The 17,936-nt window shown below is 40.1% G+C and overlaps 1 protein-coding gene across 1 annotated transcript in view; it reads left to right on the top strand.

Moving 5' to 3' along the window:
• The window catches only part of LOC309872041 (conserved oligomeric Golgi complex subunit 2-like), a 1,078,599-nt gene extending 1,064,018 nt beyond the window's left edge, over nt 1–14,581 (top strand). The window contains exon 2 of the transcript XR_014315633.1: nt 13,995–14,581. The gene's annotated coding sequence lies outside the window, so the exon portion shown is untranslated. The remainder of the gene's footprint in view (nt 1–13,994) is intronic.
• The last annotated feature ends 3,355 nt before the right edge of the window (nt 14,582–17,936 follow it).

The raw sequence follows: 17,936 nt of genomic DNA, 5'->3' as shown, positions 1-17,936 counted from the left end.
TAGGTTGGACCTGGGAAAAGCCACTTAGGAACAGATTTTCAGGGGAGGTGATAGACAATGGCAAAGTGAAGAATGAGGATGAGTGTGTCAAGTTTCAAAGTGTCAGGAGGCAGCACAGTGCATTCGGGAAACTACAGCAAGTTCATGACAACCGACAGCTGATCTGGCAGCATCACCTGGGGATGGAGGCTGAGATCTGGGGTTAACACTGGGGTGAGATGGTTTGTATACTATGCCGAGGAAGTGAGGTACTACACTGTGGCGGCAGAGGGTGTTACCGGAGGATTTCAAATATCAGAATCGTAACCATAATAGAGTATTTAATTGCATCCTAGCTTTTATCAAGGGTAAGATGCAATATAGTTTATGTACGACTAAGAAAGAGAAATGCTGTCAGTTAAACTAGGATATGTCATCAAGTGCAAGGTGAGTTCCACTTTAAGAGATATTAACATGGGGGTGGAGGACAAATCTTAGAACAAGTAAACTGTGGTACTAAAATAATTAAGAAAGTTTGAACACTTGGATCAACAACAAAAGTGATTATTGCTTCCCATGTGTCCCAAACTCTATTAAGTCTTAGAACAAGAGACGTTCTCATCTTGAAGCCCCGCAGCTGTTAGACCCAAGGTAGAGAGGGCAGTAGCCAACGACCAGCAGGCCCCAAGTGCCATGTGCAGACTGTAAGAGAAACTGCCTTTGAGAGAGGAAACGGTAGAGAGTGGACTATCTGAGGTAGAGCATTACTAGCTGGGAAAGTAGTAAAATTGACACAGAATCGGAATTGATGCCCCTACATGACAGAGTTGGTGAAACTTCCCTTCTCAGAGGTCTTGATGCTCCTCAGAAATGTATTTTTCATTTTGGACAGAACATTCAGGACAAATATGATCTGTTGGAGTTCCTGGTTCTCTCATCACGACTGTTTCTTAGGATTCACTGGCACCAGAAAAGGGTTTTGATAGTCCAGGGTAAGTCCTGACAAATGCAAAGCACGGTATCTATGAAAAACTAACGACTCAGAAGAGAACAACAGACAAAAAGCCAGGCCGACCTGACCCTGCAGGATAGGTAAGGCTGGTCTGGAAACATGGGTAGAGGGGAAGTGCCCATCTCCTGCTAGAAGACCTAGAGAAGACCCCTTCCGGAGAGACCACCAGGAGAGGAGAGCAGTAGGTCCTGATGATGAAGAATATTTTAATCAGCAGAGAAAGTCAAAATGACAAAGTTCCACGATCAGAGTAAACATATGGGATTAAAAAATAAAAAATAGAAAAAGATTTTTTTGAAAGGACTTTTTTTAAAGGAATTTAATCAAAAGTCCTTTTTAAGAGACAGTTGGCTGTTTAAACCAATAGTACAACTCACTGAGAGAATCGCTGCTTTATTTACTGGGGTAGAAAGGACCTGGAATGTAGAAAGACCCATTCTGCAGAGGAAAAAATAAAATCTCTAACAGGCCTCATGCCTTGCACAGCCAGTGGCTAGAATCCCTGCCTCATGAGACCCTGTGCTAGAAAGTCCCTAGAACCATCTGTACTATGTTAGTCTATCTTGGAAGCCAACAAGTGTTGGCCCAGTTAAGGGCACGGTAACAATCAGTCACGTTATGTTATAATGATTGTCGATATCTTTAAAAGCCTTGTCAAGTTCCTTTTTGAGTAACCCTCACCCCACCCTTAGAGAAATTTATCTGTGGTTCACCTCTTTGAAATACCTCATTGTTGTTCCACATTTACCATAGCCCGAAAAAAAAAAAAAAAAAAAAAGCTTTTTATTAACAAAGTGTTCAGAAGGGGGCGCCACTGTAAACAATGAGAGTTTTCCCTGCTGGGACATTTTTGTTGCAGAAACAGCTGAAAGCAATCAGGTCAGACAGAACCAAGGGCTGGAGGGATTTTTAAAATTACAAAAACCTAACCATATCTAATCAAAACCAATGGCCAAGATTTCAAGTTTAGAAGATGAGTTCCAAGATCAGACAGGTTTGCAGCTGGATAACTCTCATTCTACTGTTAAATGGCAACAGGCAATTAAACAATAATAAGTCAATTCACTTGATGAAGCTGAGCACAATTTTAATACCCAAACCTGAGAGGGAGGAACGGGGAAGCTATTAACAAACCTGGCTTAGGACAGATTAGTTAACAGAAACTGAACTAATGTTAGCAAATAACAGAAGTCAGGCCTCTATCAAAGGACTATATCCTGAGACCAACTTGGATTCATTCCAGGAAAATAAAGGGAGCTCAAGACCAGAAAATCAATAAGATTTACCTCATCACTAAATTAACTGTGAAAAACTCTTAAGACCATAGCAATAAATGCATTTGATAAAAAAATAAAGGCACCTGATAAAAGGTGAGCAGCCATTCTTTATAAAAATGAAGATAAAAACAGAAGGACGTTATGCAGGAGGGATTATTAACTGGGAAGCACTAGATCAAGAGGTAGATAAAATGAGCCCATATTTGTTAAACAGTGACAGAGCCCCATGCGTGCGTGGATAGAGGCGAATGAGCTCATGGATGAGCACCAGGCTGTCAACAGGTATTATAGGGACAAAGGCAGCGGTGAGGAGAGGAGAGTCTTAACAACAGGGAAGAAGGTAAAAGGAGGATTGCAGTTAAAAATTGTGCATGATACAAACACATGCAAATAAGACCGGATATTTTCCGGTATATAGTTTTTTAAAACCCTGCACACATTACTGGAACTACCAACTCTTGCTTTCAGCTCCACAGCCCTCGCGTGCTTTCCCAGTACCAGGATGCAGGGGTAGATCCTCCGTTGGTGACATCCTATGTCATTGTACTCCTAAAGGGACAGGTGAAACAGCACAGGGTCTTGAGGTCAGAACTTAGGCATCGCTGCGCCCACCCCAGCTCCCTGCTCGCCCAGCCCCCACTCTGAAGCAGCGGGCACTTGGAGCTGTTAAGAAGCAGGGATCGGCACTTCAGAGAATAAAGCTGCTGTAAATATCCGTGTGCAGGTTTTTGTGTGGACACTAGTTTTAAGCTCTTTTGGGTAAATACAAAGGAGCACAATTACTGATCTTATAGTGAGAATGTGTTTAGTTCTGTGAGAAACTGCCAAGCTGTCTCACACAGTGCCTCCCATTTTGCATTCTGACCAAACAGTGAATGAGAGTTTGGTTGTCCCACATTCTTGCTAGCATTTGGTATTACTAGTGCTTTGGATTTTTTATATTCTACATGATATGTAATAGTACCTTGTTTAAATTTGCAATTTCTTAATGACATACAAAGTTGAGCATCTTTTCAGATCCTTTTTTTTTTTTCGTTTTTAAAGATTCTATTTATTTATTAACAGCACAAGCATACGGAGAGGTAGCAGCAGGCAGCAGGAGAGGGAAAAAAGCAGGCTCCTCGCTGAGCCGGGAGCCCAGTGTGGATTTCAGTCCCAGGACCTGAGCTAAAGGCAGATGCTTAACTGACTGGGGTTCCCAGCCACCGCTCTTTTCACATTTTTAAATTAGGTTTGATTTCTTGTTGCTACTAAGACATCTTTATATTATATTTCTTATTTTAAGTCCTTTACCATGGCTGTGTTTTGCAGATATTTTCTCTACTCTGTGACTGGTCTTTTCATCTCTCTCTCTTTTTTTTTTAAAGATTTTATTTATTTATTTGTCAGAGAAAGAGCGAGCGAGAGTGAGCACAGGCAGACAGAGTGGAAGGCAGAGTCAGAGGTTGAAGCAGGATCCCTGCGGAGCAAGGATCCCAATGTGGGACTCGATCCCAGGACGCTGGGATCATGACCTGAACCAAAGGCAGCTGCTTAACCAACTGAGCCACCCAGTTGTCCCGTCTTTTCATTCTCTTAACAGTGTCTTTTACAGAGAAGTTTAATTTTAACAAAGTCCCTCTCATCAATTTTTTTCTTTCGTAGATCATGCTTTTGGTTTTATATCTGAAAAGTCATTGCCAAATCCAAGGATCCCTACATTTTTTCTTATGTCATCTTTAAGAAGTTTTGCATTTTACGTTTAGGTTTTGTGAAAGGTGTGAAAAGTTTGTTTTTATTCTTTTCATTTGTTTGTTTTTTCTTATCAATGTCCCATTGTTCGGTTCCATTTGTTGAAGACTGTCCTTGCCATTGAGTTGCCTTTGCCTGTGTGTGTGGATGTTGTTCTGGGCTCTCCACTCTGTTCCAAGCACCTGTCTCTTTTGCCAGGCACCTTCTGTCTTAATCACTATAGCTTTAATAGTAAGTCTTGAGATTGGGTGGTGGCAATCCTCAATTTCCTTTTTTTCCCCGCTATTTAATATTTTGTTGACTACTCTGGGACTCTTGGTTTTCCAGTTTTCCATCCAAATTTTAGAGTCAACATGTTGGTATGCACAGAATAACTTCCTGGCATTTTGATTGGGATTGCATTGAGTCTGTCGATCAGTTTGGGAAGAACTGACCTCTTAACAGTATTGAGTGTTCTTACCCAAGATTGTGGACTTTCTTTCCACTTCACATCTTACCTTGCTTGTTATCTTTCATCAGAATTTTATACTTTTTCTCATATAGATCTTGTGCATATTTTGTTAGATTTGCACCTAAGTATTAATTTTTTTGGTATGCTAATGTAAATGGTCTTGTGTTTTTAACTTCAAATTCCACTTGTACATTGCTGGTATATACGAAAGCAATTGACTTTTTAAATTTTTTAATTAAAATTCAATCTCGTTAACATACAGTGTACTTTTAGTTTCATGGTTAGAATTTCGTGATTCATTGGTTGCATACAACACCCAGAGCTCATCCCAACAAGTGCCCTCCTTAATACCCCTCACGCAGTTACCCCAACTTTCCCCTCTCCAGTAACCCTCAGTTTGTTTCCTGTAGTTAAGTCTCTTCTGATTTGCCTCCCTGTCTGTTTCTATTTTTCCTTCCCTTCTCCTATATTCATCTGTTGTTTCTTAAGTTCCACATGTGACTGAAACTATATGGTATTTGTCTTCCTCTAGTTCCATCCATGTCCTTGCAAATGGCAAGATTTTGTTCTTTTTGATGGCTGAGTAATGTGTGTGTGTGTGTGTGTGTGTGTGTGTGTGTGTGTGTGTATGTATACCACATCTTCTTTATCCATTCATCTGTTGATGGACATCTGGGCTCTTTCAATAGTTTGACTATAAACATCTGGGTGCTTTTGCCCCTTCAAATCACTTTGTGTACTTTGGATAAACATCTAATAGGGCAATTGCTAAGTCGTTGGGTTGTTACATTTTTAACTTTTTGAGGAGCCTCCATACTGTTTTCCAGAGTTGCATTCCCACCAACAGTGTAGGAGGATTCCCCTTTCTCCACATCTTCGCCAACATCTGTTGTTTCCTGACTTGTTAATTTTAGCCATTTTGACTGATGTAAGGTGGTGTCTCATTGTGGTTTTGATTTGTATTTCCCTGATGCTGAGTGATGTGGAGCCCTTTTTCATGTGTCTGTTGGCCATTTGGATGTCTTCTTTGGTCTGTTCATGTCTTCTGTCCATTTCTTGACTGGATTTTTTTGTTTTTTGGATGTTGAGTTTGATAAATTCTTTATAAATTTTGAATACTGGCCCTTTGTCTGATACATCATTGGAAAGCAATTGACTTCTGTATTTTAACTGTGTATTGTGCAGACTTGCTATAATCACTTGACTAGTTTCAGGAGGGTGTGGGGTGTGAAGTCTTTGTATTTTCTGTAGACAGTCATGTCATCTGTGAACAAAGTTTTATTCTTTCCCAGGTTGTATACCTTTTGTTTCCTTTTCTTACCTTATTTCATTAGTTTGGCCTTCCAGTATAGTATTGAATAGTAGTAGTAGGAGGGACATCCTTGCCTTGATTCCCTGTCTTCTATTTTCTCAGTATTAATATCATGTTAGCTGTGGATTTTTGGAAACATTCTTTATCAAGTTGAGGAAGTCCTCCTATTCCTAGTTTCCTGAGGGTTAATAATGAAGAGGTGTGGATTTTGTTAAATGTTTTTTTCCTCCCTTCATTGATATGATCATGTGATTTTCTTTCTGTTGATATGATGGATCACATTGATTTTCTAATGTTGAACATTTTCTAATGTTGCATACCTGGAATAAATCCTACATGACCCTGGTGTATAATTTTTTAATATAGTGTTTGCTTTTATTTGCTAATTTTTGTTGAAGATTTTTATGTCTGTGTTCATGAGAGATACTAGTTTATAGTTTCTTTTCTTGTAGTATTGGTTTTGGTGTCAGGGTAATAATGATCTCCTAGAATGATTTAGGAAGTACTCCTTCTAGTTTTACTTTCTGGAAGAGATTTTAGAGAATTGTGTAGTATTCCATAAATGTTCGGTTGAATTTACAGTGATTGGGATTGTTAGCAGTAGCCCTCCCTTCTTTCATCTGATATTAGTAATTTATGTCTTCTACCTTTTTTCTTTGTTTGACTGGCTAAGGGTCTATCTGTTTTATTGATGTTTTCAAAGAAACAGACTTGGGGTTTATTGATTTAAAAAAAAATTCCTGGTTTTAATTACATTGATTTCTGCTCTAATTTTTATTTTTTTTCTACTTCCTTTAGGGTTTTTTTTTTTTAATGATTTTATTCGACACAGAGAGAGTCAGTGAGAGAGGGAATACAGGCAGGAGGAATGGGAGATGGAGAAGCAGTCTCCCTAAGCAGGAAACTCTGATGCAGGGCTCTGTCCCAGGACCCTAGGACCATGTCCTGAGCCAAAGGCAGATGATTAACCAAATGAACCACCCAGGAGCCCCTCCTTACTTTAGATTTGATTTTGTTGTTGTTGCCTAAAATGGAAGCTTAGATTATTGACTTTAATCTTTTTTATTCTAATATTTGCATTCAGTACTGTATTTTCCCTTTAAGCAGCATTCCACACATTTTGCTACATTGTATTTTGTTGAGACTGGTCTCCTGTCATTTAGAAGTGTGTCATTTAATCTCCATGTATTTTGGACTTCTTCAACTATCTTCTGTTACTGATTTTTAATTCCATTGCGGTCTGAGAACATATTTGGTATAATTTTTATTTTTAAAAATTTGTTGTGTTTTGTGGCCCAGAATTATTCTGTCTTGATGAGTGTTCCATATGAGCTTAAGAAGAATGTGTGTTGCACTATTACTGGGCGAAATAGTCTGTGTACATCTGTTGTACGGTAATTGATGGTGGTGTTAAGTGTGCCATGTCTGGACTGAATGTCCACATCTGTCAAATCCTTGTTGCCCTGCTGCTGGATCGGCCCATTAATGATGAAGAAGTGTTGAAGTCACCAGCTGTGATAATGGAATTGTTTATTTCTCCCTGCAGTTCTGTTAGGTTGTGTCTTACCTGTGTTGATCAGGCACACATACCTTAAGGATAATTGTGTCTTCTTGGTCAGTCGATTTATTTATCATTATGTAATGCTGCTCTTTATGCCTGATAATTTTCCTTCTCTGAAATCTGCTTTGTCTGAAATTCATGTAGCTACGCCATTGTTCCTGTGATTAGTGTTACTTTGGATTTTTTTTTTAATGTATCCTAGCATTTAGCTTGTTGATATTTAAGTTGTTTCATTTTTCATCAAAATATAATTCACAAAGCATAATAGTTGCCATTTTAAAGTGTACTCTTCTCTGGTTTTTAGTATATTTACTGTGTATATGGTACATACGTCACTTCTGTCTAATTCCAGAATGCTTCCATCACCCGAAAAATAAACCTCTTACTTCCAATTCTCCCCTCCCCTTATTCCCTGGCAATCATGAATCTACTTTCTGTTTTTATGGATTTGCCTTTTCTGGAACATCTCATATCAGTGGAATTGTATAACACGTGACCTTTTGTGTCTGGCTTCCTTTAACCTGAGAGTAGAATGTTTTCAGACTTCACTCGTGTTGTAGCATGTAACAGTTTATTCCTTTTTATGGTTGTGTAAGAGGCTCTTCCACATTTTATGTATCCATTCATCAGTTGATGGACGTTGGGTATATACTCTTTTGGCTGTTACGAGCAGCGCTGCTGTGCACATTCATGTACAGGTTGTGGCAGGAACATCTGTTGTCAGTTCTGTCGATGTCATACCCCTAGACGTAGAACTGCTGGGTAATTGTACGTGTGTAACTTCTTGAGGAGCTACCGAGCTGTTTGCTGCCTTAGCCACACTGTTTTACATTCTCACCGACAATACAGGAGGGTTCCAGCTTCTCCGCCTTCTTGCCAGCACTTTTCTTCTTCTTTTTTTTTCTTTTTCTTTTTCTTATTTTACCATAGTTGTCCTAGTGGGTGTGACGTGGCATCTGCATGTGCTTTTGATTCGCATTTCCCCAATGACTAAGGATGTCGAACATCCCGACATGTGCTCTTGACCATCTGTGTATCATCTTTGGAGAAATGTCTATTCAAAAGTCTTTGGCTTGTTTTTAAATTAGGTTATTTGTTTTTTTTGTTGTTGAGTTCTAAGAGTATATTTGCATATTCTGGTTATTAGATCCTTGTCAGACAAATGATTTGCAGATACTCTCTCCCATTCTGTGGGTTGTCTTTTCACGTTCTCCGTAGTGTCCTTTGACACACGAAAGTTTTTATTTTGATCAAGTTCAGCTTATCTAATATTTCTTATTGCTTTGTGTATCATGTCTAAGAAAGCTTTTCCTGATCCAAAGTCATACAGATTTTCACCTGTTTTCTCTGAGTGTTACAGTTTTGACTCTTACATTTAAATCTTTGATCCATTTTGAGTTATATTTTTGTGTATGTGTGACGTTGCTGTTCCAAGTTCATTCTTTTGCATGTAGATATTCACTTGTCCCAGTAGTAGGCACTCGAAAAGACTGTTTCCCCCCCCCCCCATTAAATGGTCTTGGCATCCTTGTGAAAAATCAGTTGACCATAAATGTATGGGTTGTAAATACTTTCTTTTTGAATACTTGGGGAATCTACACTATAAAGTAAAACCATTCCTAAAGTAGTAAAACCATTCTTGGTTAAGTGAAATGGGTCTCTATTATGGCACTGTGAGTTTGGGTTTGCTTTTCACAGCAAACGCTGCCTAACCCAGTATTCACAGATGTTCCGAGTTATTTAGTCATGTGTTATGCAACTTTTGTTTATCTGAGAACAAATGCATAAATGGTAAGTTGAGTACTAATATTACCTAATAGCATTTGTTCACTGAGGCTAAGTTATATGATTTATTTATTTATTTATTTATTTAAGATTTTATTTGAGAGTGAGAGAGTGCAGGAGCAGGAGGAAGGGACAGAGGGAGAAGCAGGCTCCTTGCTCAGCAGAGCGCCTGATGTGGAACTCAAACCCAAGAGACTGGGATCATGACCTGAGCCAAAGGCAGATGCTTAACCACATAGGCACCCCAGTTATGCAATTTAGAATGCCATCATGAAGTTCAAGAACTTCAACAATGTGTAACTGAGGCAGGGAAAGTGATCGACCTAAAGGTATACAGTTGATGCGTAGGATGGCCAGGATTATGAACCAAGACCCCCTCCCGTGATGTACTACATAACTATGATGTAAGGTCTGAAATTGTCTCAGGAGAGAAAGGTCCAGGCTAATTTGGTCACCAGTGTAAGGAGCAGGTGGCTTTCTGTAGATGACTGTGAAATTACGGTTTGGTATGAAGTCCTTCTCTCCGACACTAGCAGGGTCAGTCTTTGGTTGATTAACTAAAAAAGTCAGTTTAAACAAGTACTCTTAGGGAATGGTACATACAGTTTTTAGCATTTTATTTGGAAAAAATATATGTACATTTATTCTCCATTGAAACAGTGCCAGGTCTTTTCTCTGGAAACTGGCCTGCAGATTAGATTTCTGAGTTATCACAGCACTTGGGTCGCTCAATAGGTTAGGCATCTACCTTCGGTTCAGGTCATGACCTCGGGGTCCTGGGATGGAGTCCCACATTGGGCCCCCTGTTCAGCAGGGAATCTCCTCCCATTGCCCCTTTCCCTGCTCATACTGTCTGTCTGTGTCTCAAATAAATAAAAAGAATCTTTAAAAAAAGTTTTCTATGTTGTCTTTTTTTGCATTCAGTTTCAGTTTCTTTAACTGAATTGAGTGAGAATCCTGTGATCACTCCCTCCCTGCCTGGTACTTGGTCATCTCACCCATACCTAACTTAGCAAAAATTTTCTTATTGATTTCTTTGTATCAAATCTTTCCAAAGTAGCTGTGTTAGTTTTCAAAAGAACAGTGATTTTTTTGCAGTCATATTTTGTTGGTTTACATAGTGTTTAATGAAAAGTAAGTGTAGGTGTCCTTAACTAGTTTGGGAATCATCACATTTAATTCTTTTTTTTTTTTAAGATTTATTTATTTGACAGAGAGAAATCACAAGTAGACAGAGAGGCAGCCAGAGAGAGAGAGAGAGAGGGAAGCAAGCTCCCTGCCGAGCAGAGAGCTCGATGCGGGACCCGATCCCAGGACCCTGAGATCATGACCTGAGCCAAAGGCAGCGGCTTAATCCACTGAGCCACCCAGGCGCCCCATCACATCTGATTCTTGCTGACTAAACAGGTCATGGAGTAGCAGAGTCACAGGGGAATTAGATAGTAATTTATTGCCTCTAAGCATATAAGCCTACCGGGGTATCACAGTATTGTAGAGGGGAAACACAGGATAGCTGATCCTGTGAGACCAATACTTGGAAATAGGTTATGAAAGATTTGGAACATCTGTTCAATGGGACACTCAGCATGCACATAAAATATTAATAGAAATGTATGTGTTTTATGTAAAGACATTCAAGTTATATTTTTAGATGGGAAATTTTTTTAATAGAATGGATTTTTATTTTTTATTTTTTTATTCTTTTTTTAAGATTTTATTTATTTATTTGACAGAGAGAGAGAGAGGTCACAAGGAGGCAGAGAGACAGGCAGAGAGAGGGGGGAAAGTAGGCTCCGGCTGAGCAGAGAGCCTGATGTGAGGCTTGATCTCAGGACTCTGAGATATGACCTGAGCCGAAGGCAGAGGCTTAACCCACTGAGCCACCCAGGTGCCCCTAGATGGGAAATAGTTTAGAAGAGCATGAATATTTGTGTGTGTGTGTGTGTGTGTGTGTGTGTGTGTACACACAGATGTGTGTGTACACACATACATAGATAAGGTCTGGGGTTTCCATTCAAGATGGTGGCATGGGAGGATCTTGATCTCATCTCTTCTATGAAATACACACTGAATCTATAGCTCCATATGGAAAAATTTCCTGTGGAAAAAACCCTACAACTAGCTGAGTGACTCCTACACATTAGGTGAGTAAGGAAAAAAACCTATGTTGAAGTAAGAATCAGTCTTGCCATAAACCCCACCCCTGGTACAGCGACCTGGGATTGGGAGGGTACTCAAAACCCCAGGCTTCTCCCTGAGGAGCAAAGGGTTTGAGCCACTTCTGGCACCCCAACTTCCAAGACGTACATCTAAGAGACAAGACCCCAAAACATCCAGCTTTGAAAGCCATCAGAGCTTGCACCCATGAGACCCACAAGGCTATAGCAAACTGAGAAACAGTTCTTAAAGCAGTCCCGCGAGTAGACTGACCCACCCTGGAACTCAGCACAGAAGCAGCAGACTGAAATGGGATTAGATTTCTGTGAAAGAGGCTCATTTGCTTATCTTAAAGCCCTGAGGGGCAGGCATCTAATTTAACGTGGATCTGGGAGCCTAGTAAGGTATTCTCCAAAGATGGAGCTGATGGGTACCATCTTTGCACTGTCCCTCTACCTCGCTTCTGCTTTCTGGTATCTCCTGGAAAGGAGCTTGAATGCTCGTATGATGCCCCGAGGTTTGCAGTTGCTACCCAGGTATAACTCTAGATCACCTGGCTCAAGCAGCCAGCAAGATTCACACTCACGGTAGTGAGTATCACAGTATTTACAACAACCAAGACTTGGAAATAACTAAAGTGTCCACCAATGGGGTGAATGGATAAAGACAATGTGTGTGTATACGATGGAATATTAACCATAAAAAGAAGGAAGTCTTGCCATTTGCAACAACATGGATGGACCTTGAGGATATTGTGCTGAGTGAAATAAGTCAGACAGAGAAAGAGAAATACTGTATGATCTCCCTCACATGTGGAATCTAAGAAACAAAACAAAATGAAGTCATAGAGAACAGATTGGTGGTTGCCAGAGGCGAGGTTGTGGAGGAAATAGATGAAGGGGCCCAGTGGTATAAACTTCCAGTTAATAAGATAAGCCTTGGGGATGTAATGTACATCATAGTGACTGTAGTAAATAATACTGTGTATTATTGTATATTAATTTTATTATTTTTTATTAGAAATATGTATTATTAGCCCCAGGGTTACAGGTCTGTGAATTGTCAGGCTTACACACTTCCCAGCACTCACCGTAGTACATACCTTCCCCAATGTCCACAACCCCACGACCCTCTCCATACACCCCTCCCTCCAGCAACCCTCAGTTTGTTTTGTGAGATTAAGAGTCTCTTATGGTTTGTCTCCCTCCCAATCCAATATTTTTTTTTAAGATTTAATTTATTTATTGGACAGACAGAAATCACAAGTAGGCAGAGAGGCAGGCAGAGAGAGAGGAGGAAGCAGGATCCCCATTGAGCAGAGAGCCCGATGTGGCCTCGATTCCAGGACCCTGTGATCATGACCTGAGCCGAAGGCAGAGGCTTTAACCCACTGAGCCACCCAGGTGCCCCCCTCCGAATCCAATCTTGTTTCATTTTTCCTTCCCTACCCCCACACCCCCCACTTTGCCTCTCAAATTCCTCATATCAGGGAGATTGTATGATAATTGTCTTTCTCTGATTATTTCACTCAGCATACCTTCTAGTTCTATCCACGTCATTGCACATGGCAAGATTTCATTTCTTTTGATGGCTGCATAGTATAATATATATATATATATATATATATATATATATATATATATATATATATTTTTTTTTTTTAAGATTTTATTTATTTATTTGACAGAGATCACAAGTAGGAAGAGAGGCAGGCAGAGAGAGAGGAGGAAACAGGCTCCCTGCTGAGGAGAGAACCTGATGTGGGGCTCGATCCAAGGTCCCTGGAATCATGACCTGAGCCGAAGGCAGAGGCCTTAACTCACTGAGCTACCCAGGTGCCGTATATTATTATATATTTAAAGTTGCTAAAGCTTAATAGTTCTTAGCACAAGAAAAAAATGTGTATGTTTGGTGATGGATGTTAACTAGTCTTAGGGTGATCATTTCACAACAGATAAAAATATGGAATTTTTATGTTGTACGCCTGAAACTAACATGTGTCCATTATATGTCAGTTTCTTTAAAAAGTAATTGATATTTTATTTTTTTAAAAATTATTTATTTATTAGACAGAGATCACAAGTAGGCAGAGAGGCAGGCAGAGAGAGAGACAGGGAAGCAGGCTCCCTGCTGAGCAGAAAGCCCAATGTGGGCTTGAACCCATAACCACTGAACCAGCCAGGCACCCCAAAAGTAATTTATATTTTAAAGAGAAAGACTATGGCACCTGGGTGGCTCAGTCAGTTAAGCATCTGCCTTCAGTTGAGATCTTGATTTCAGGGTCTTGGAATGAACCCTGGCATCAGGCTCCCAGCTCAGCAGAGAGCTGGCTTCTCCCTCTGCCCCTCCTCCCACTTGTTCTCTCTGTCTCTCTCTCTCAAATAAATAAAATCTAAAAAAAAAAAAAAAGTAAAGAGACCAAAACAAAGTCTGGAAGGATGTGAATCGCTGTGTTAAAATTAAGAAGAAAAAGCTGTTTCTATTTTGAGAAGAGCCTCTTTGAAATGTATAATTAAAAGAAATAAAATGCCTTTAGAGTTAGGCAACAGGAGAGAATGGTCTTGGTGAGGGGCCCCCTTTCCCATAATCTTAGGAAGTGAGCAGACCCCCTGATGTCCTGTGTGTGTTCCCCTGCAGTAATACGGCCTCTTATTCTTTGTCTGATCTTATTTTTCTATGTAAAATGTGGTATCAGTGCAATCATTTTTTCTTTCTGGTTTGATTTTCAGGAAGATTTCAACGTCGGTCACTTTGTGTCTGACTGTAGGAAGCGTGTCCAGCTGGAGGAACTAAGAGGAGATCTGGAACTCTACTATAAACTTCTTAAAATAGCCATGGTCGAGCTCATCAACAAGGATTATGCAGATTTTGTCAACCTTTCCACAAACTTGGTAAACCTGAAATTCACAAATCCTACACACACACACACACACACACACACACACACTTTCTCTCTCCTTCATATTTATTAAAAGGGCAGAGTTTTTAGAAACCTTTCAGTTGATTACCCCACCAACCCCACCAGAAACTTGAAGAAATTACCAATTTCATTAATAAAAGAACTAAACTTTTTGGAATACATTTTTTTGTTTTAGTTTTTATTCATTTAAGGTTGCTCTAGTTTGATTATGTTTCAAATTCATTAGTCAACAGTGAAAAGTAAAGGATAATAATACCCAAGGGGTTGTTTTATTAGTTGCTAAGTGATTACCCTGAAGTCTTCCTTGATTTAGACTAATTTGTAGGAGCAAATGTCCACCACTCTTACAATGTTTAATTTACTCCCAGGTATATCTGTTAGCCAGAGCTAGGTTGAGGGAACATTGGCCAATATTGATATTTAAAAAGTTTGGTTTTATAAAAATATAAGAATGATTTGCAGTGAGCTTATCAATTGTTTGTAAAAGCCGTTTAGAAATGTTGAATTTTGTTCCTTGGCAGAAAAGTCTCCTTGTTGATGCTTCATTTTGTTTTAAATCTGTTTGTCCAGAGAAGCACAGAAAGTTGCAGCTCCGTGGGAATTTCAAGAAGCATTAAAATTAATGATGCACATTTGCTTTTGGGAAATATACCACTAAGATAAATATCCCAATAGGATTAAAAACCTAGAAAATTTTACTTCTGTTTAATTTCTATTTTTCTCAAGGCTTATAATAATGTTTAAGAGAGACGTAGCCCGTCAGACTTTCACATCAGCTGGCTGAGTATCATCAATTACAGACAGAGAACTGTTCACCTTCTGTGAAAATTTTTCACATTCATTTAAAATGTCATCTAAAGGCAAATTGTTCTTAAGGAAACTTTCGTTTCTCCTGACTTCCCTTATTTTTATAGTTTCATGTATTTCAACAGATTTTTTTCATATTCTATGAACAACATTAATGGCCAAATAACACTTCTGTTGTTTAGCTAGTTATGTAGCAAAATACGGTTGTGCCAAAAAAAAACAAGTTAAATCTGGTACTGCTTTGATCGTTAAATAGATACGTCACTATTACTCCTTATCGTGATGTGTTTGTGCCAACCTGGTTTTGCCTTTAGGTTGGCATGGACAAAGCCCTCAATCAACTTTCTGTGCCTTTGGGACAGTTACGAGAAGTTCTGGTAAGTCCCCAATTAATGAAAACAGTCTGCTGTGACGCCTGTTGTCCTCGTCGGCTTTTCTCTAAGAATTCTTTTCATCTGTTAGTTTGGTGGTACTGGTGGTTGTATTTTAACGGTTCATGATTATAATATTCACCTTCCGAAGAGTTGTAAATGATTTTGTTTTTGCATATGCTAAAAACCTAAAAAAACATGTTCGATTTGAAGAAGACATATTCTCAGAGTAGACAACCTTAAAATGTCAGGGGAGAGGAAGCATAATTCCAAATTCAACTTATTAATGCCACTTTGGTCATATGTAAGTGGTTTCTAACTTACGAATGACTTGTATTTTAACAGTTTGTAATCTTGTAAATATCCCCCCCCACCCCACGTAATCTACGTGTGGTTGGGTTCCTGGGCTGATCTACAAAAACTGTGTAATCCCTAATGGAACTGAAGGATAATATAAATACAATGTAATACTTAATAAATGTTACATTTGCATGTTCTCTCAGAAAAATCTCTGTTGTGGGAATGGGACTCCCCACCTCTAAGCCATTGGGAATAGGAACTCTACCTGGGTGAACAGTGGAGGGGCAGTTGTGGCATCACTTCTTACAGAAAACTGTGCTGCCCCGTCTCCCCTCCTGCCCCCCCCCCCGTCTGTGTCTGGTGCCCTGACTTACGGCCTCTGTCCATTCTGATGCCCTGTCGTAAACTTGTCATAAACGACACCATCCTTCCTTGTGTGTCTCCTCTAGCTTGAGTGGCCTCTTGCGTCCCTCCCCTAAGACAGTGCCTGCATCCTAGAGAGAATATAAGGAGAACATAATTTAAGTGAAGACACAGTACATGGTTAGAACCAAGAAAAATGCGGAGTAATGGAAATATCAGTGCTGAGAAGCCTAGGGGAGGGGCAGGCAGGAAAGAGTTCGTGAAACAGGTAAAAATCTTGTGTTGTGCCTTGAGGTAGCCAATACTTTCCATGGTTTATGTCTCATTTGAATTTTACAAAATCTTGTTAAAGATACTTTTCCTTGGAATGGAAGGGATTTTCATGGTCTGCTGTTGGATTCCACACCAGCCGCTGTGGGGCTCTCCCACTGCCTCTCTGGTGTGCCTCTTCCTCCCGGGGCCTCATAGTGGTGTTGTTTCCCAAGCCTAGCCTTCCTTTGGCCTCCCACTCTTCTCTCGAACCCCCTTCCTGGAGGCAGATTTGCTCTACTCACACAGGCTCCCGTCCCGCCTCACCCCCTGCCATCACCGTATCCCATCCCTTTTCCATGGCCTGTTTTTATGGCCACTTTGGTCCTGCTCAGCCACAGGCCTGACCTGCCTTTCTGGTCCCAACTCTGAAGCTGTTCTGTGAGATTCTCAGACCACTGAGGGATACGACTATATCTGTCTTCATTGCATCCCTGTAGGCTGCCACAATACTGACGTCCAGGAGGTGTTTCATAATGTTGATGGAGTGAATTAATTCACCTTCCTGTGGAATTTTTGTGATATGCCTACTTCATTCTAGTTGTTTCTGTTAACCTTTGTTTTGGCCCTAATTCCTAATTATCTCTTTATTCATTAGCTTCTGGACATGTTTCTCTACCTTTGTGCTCTGCCTTTTTCTGGTCTTCTGTTCTTCATTCTTGATTCCTGGTATTTCCATACCCACATTTCATCATCCTGCATCAGTGCTTTGACATTCTTTCGTTCTCCAAAATATGCAGAATCTAAAGACTTCATCTAAGTGAAGTTGGCCCTCCATTCCTATTTCTGCTTCTCTCCAGAAGGAAGCCTGCAGTGCACATGGCTGTGTGCCTGTCTGACCCTGCCCCTGAGTGTGTGTGCACTTACATCTGCTCCCCATCCCCTCCCCACCTCGGCAGCTGTGTACACATGGCTTTCAGAGTCCGATTCGAGCCCCGTCGCATTTCCAGACTCTCCTGTACTTTGCTTCATATTATCTGTTCTCCATTCTAAGCCCCCTCATCCCCATAACTTTCACTGTATATGTCATTCTTCTTCTGGCCATGCGACCCTGCCTTCGTGTCATTATGCCCCCAGGTCATGAGTCCCCTCAACAGTAACTGTGTCTGGTATATCATGTTTTTTTTTTTCTTGTCAATATCTGCATAGTACTGGTGCACAGGTATTAATTTCTGTGGAATTGAATGAGATGTAGGAAATTGATAATGTGACAAAACAATGTCTGTAATACATTTTCTTTATTATTCTTTTAAAGAGTCTCAGGTCATCAGTCAGTGAAGGAATTCGGGCAGTAGATGAACGAATGTGTAAACAAGAGGACATAAGGAAGAAAAAGGTACCCTCCAGTAGATTTCTTATGCTGCATGCCAGTTGAAGCCCTCTCCTCTTGTCTCCGCGAACTTGTCAGCACTATTCAGCTTTTTTTCTTTTTTTTTTTAAATTTAGCTTTTTTTCAAAGCTCTCACGCATGTGCATTTTATGCATTATGTCACGTTATCTACCTGAAATAAGAAGACAGAATTTCAGAGGTACCCACACGATCTCAAGATCACCCACTTTTTCCAGAACAAGAAACAGTGATAACTGTTGTCGGTGCAGCG

The sequence above is a fragment of the Mustela nivalis genome (assembly GCF_964662115.1).
Source record: "Mustela nivalis genome assembly, chromosome: 8".
Classification (NCBI taxonomy): domain Eukaryota; kingdom Metazoa; phylum Chordata; class Mammalia; order Carnivora; family Mustelidae; genus Mustela; species Mustela nivalis.
The sequence above is the reverse complement of the archived record's forward strand: the minus strand, read 5'-3'. Positions and strand labels throughout refer to the sequence as shown.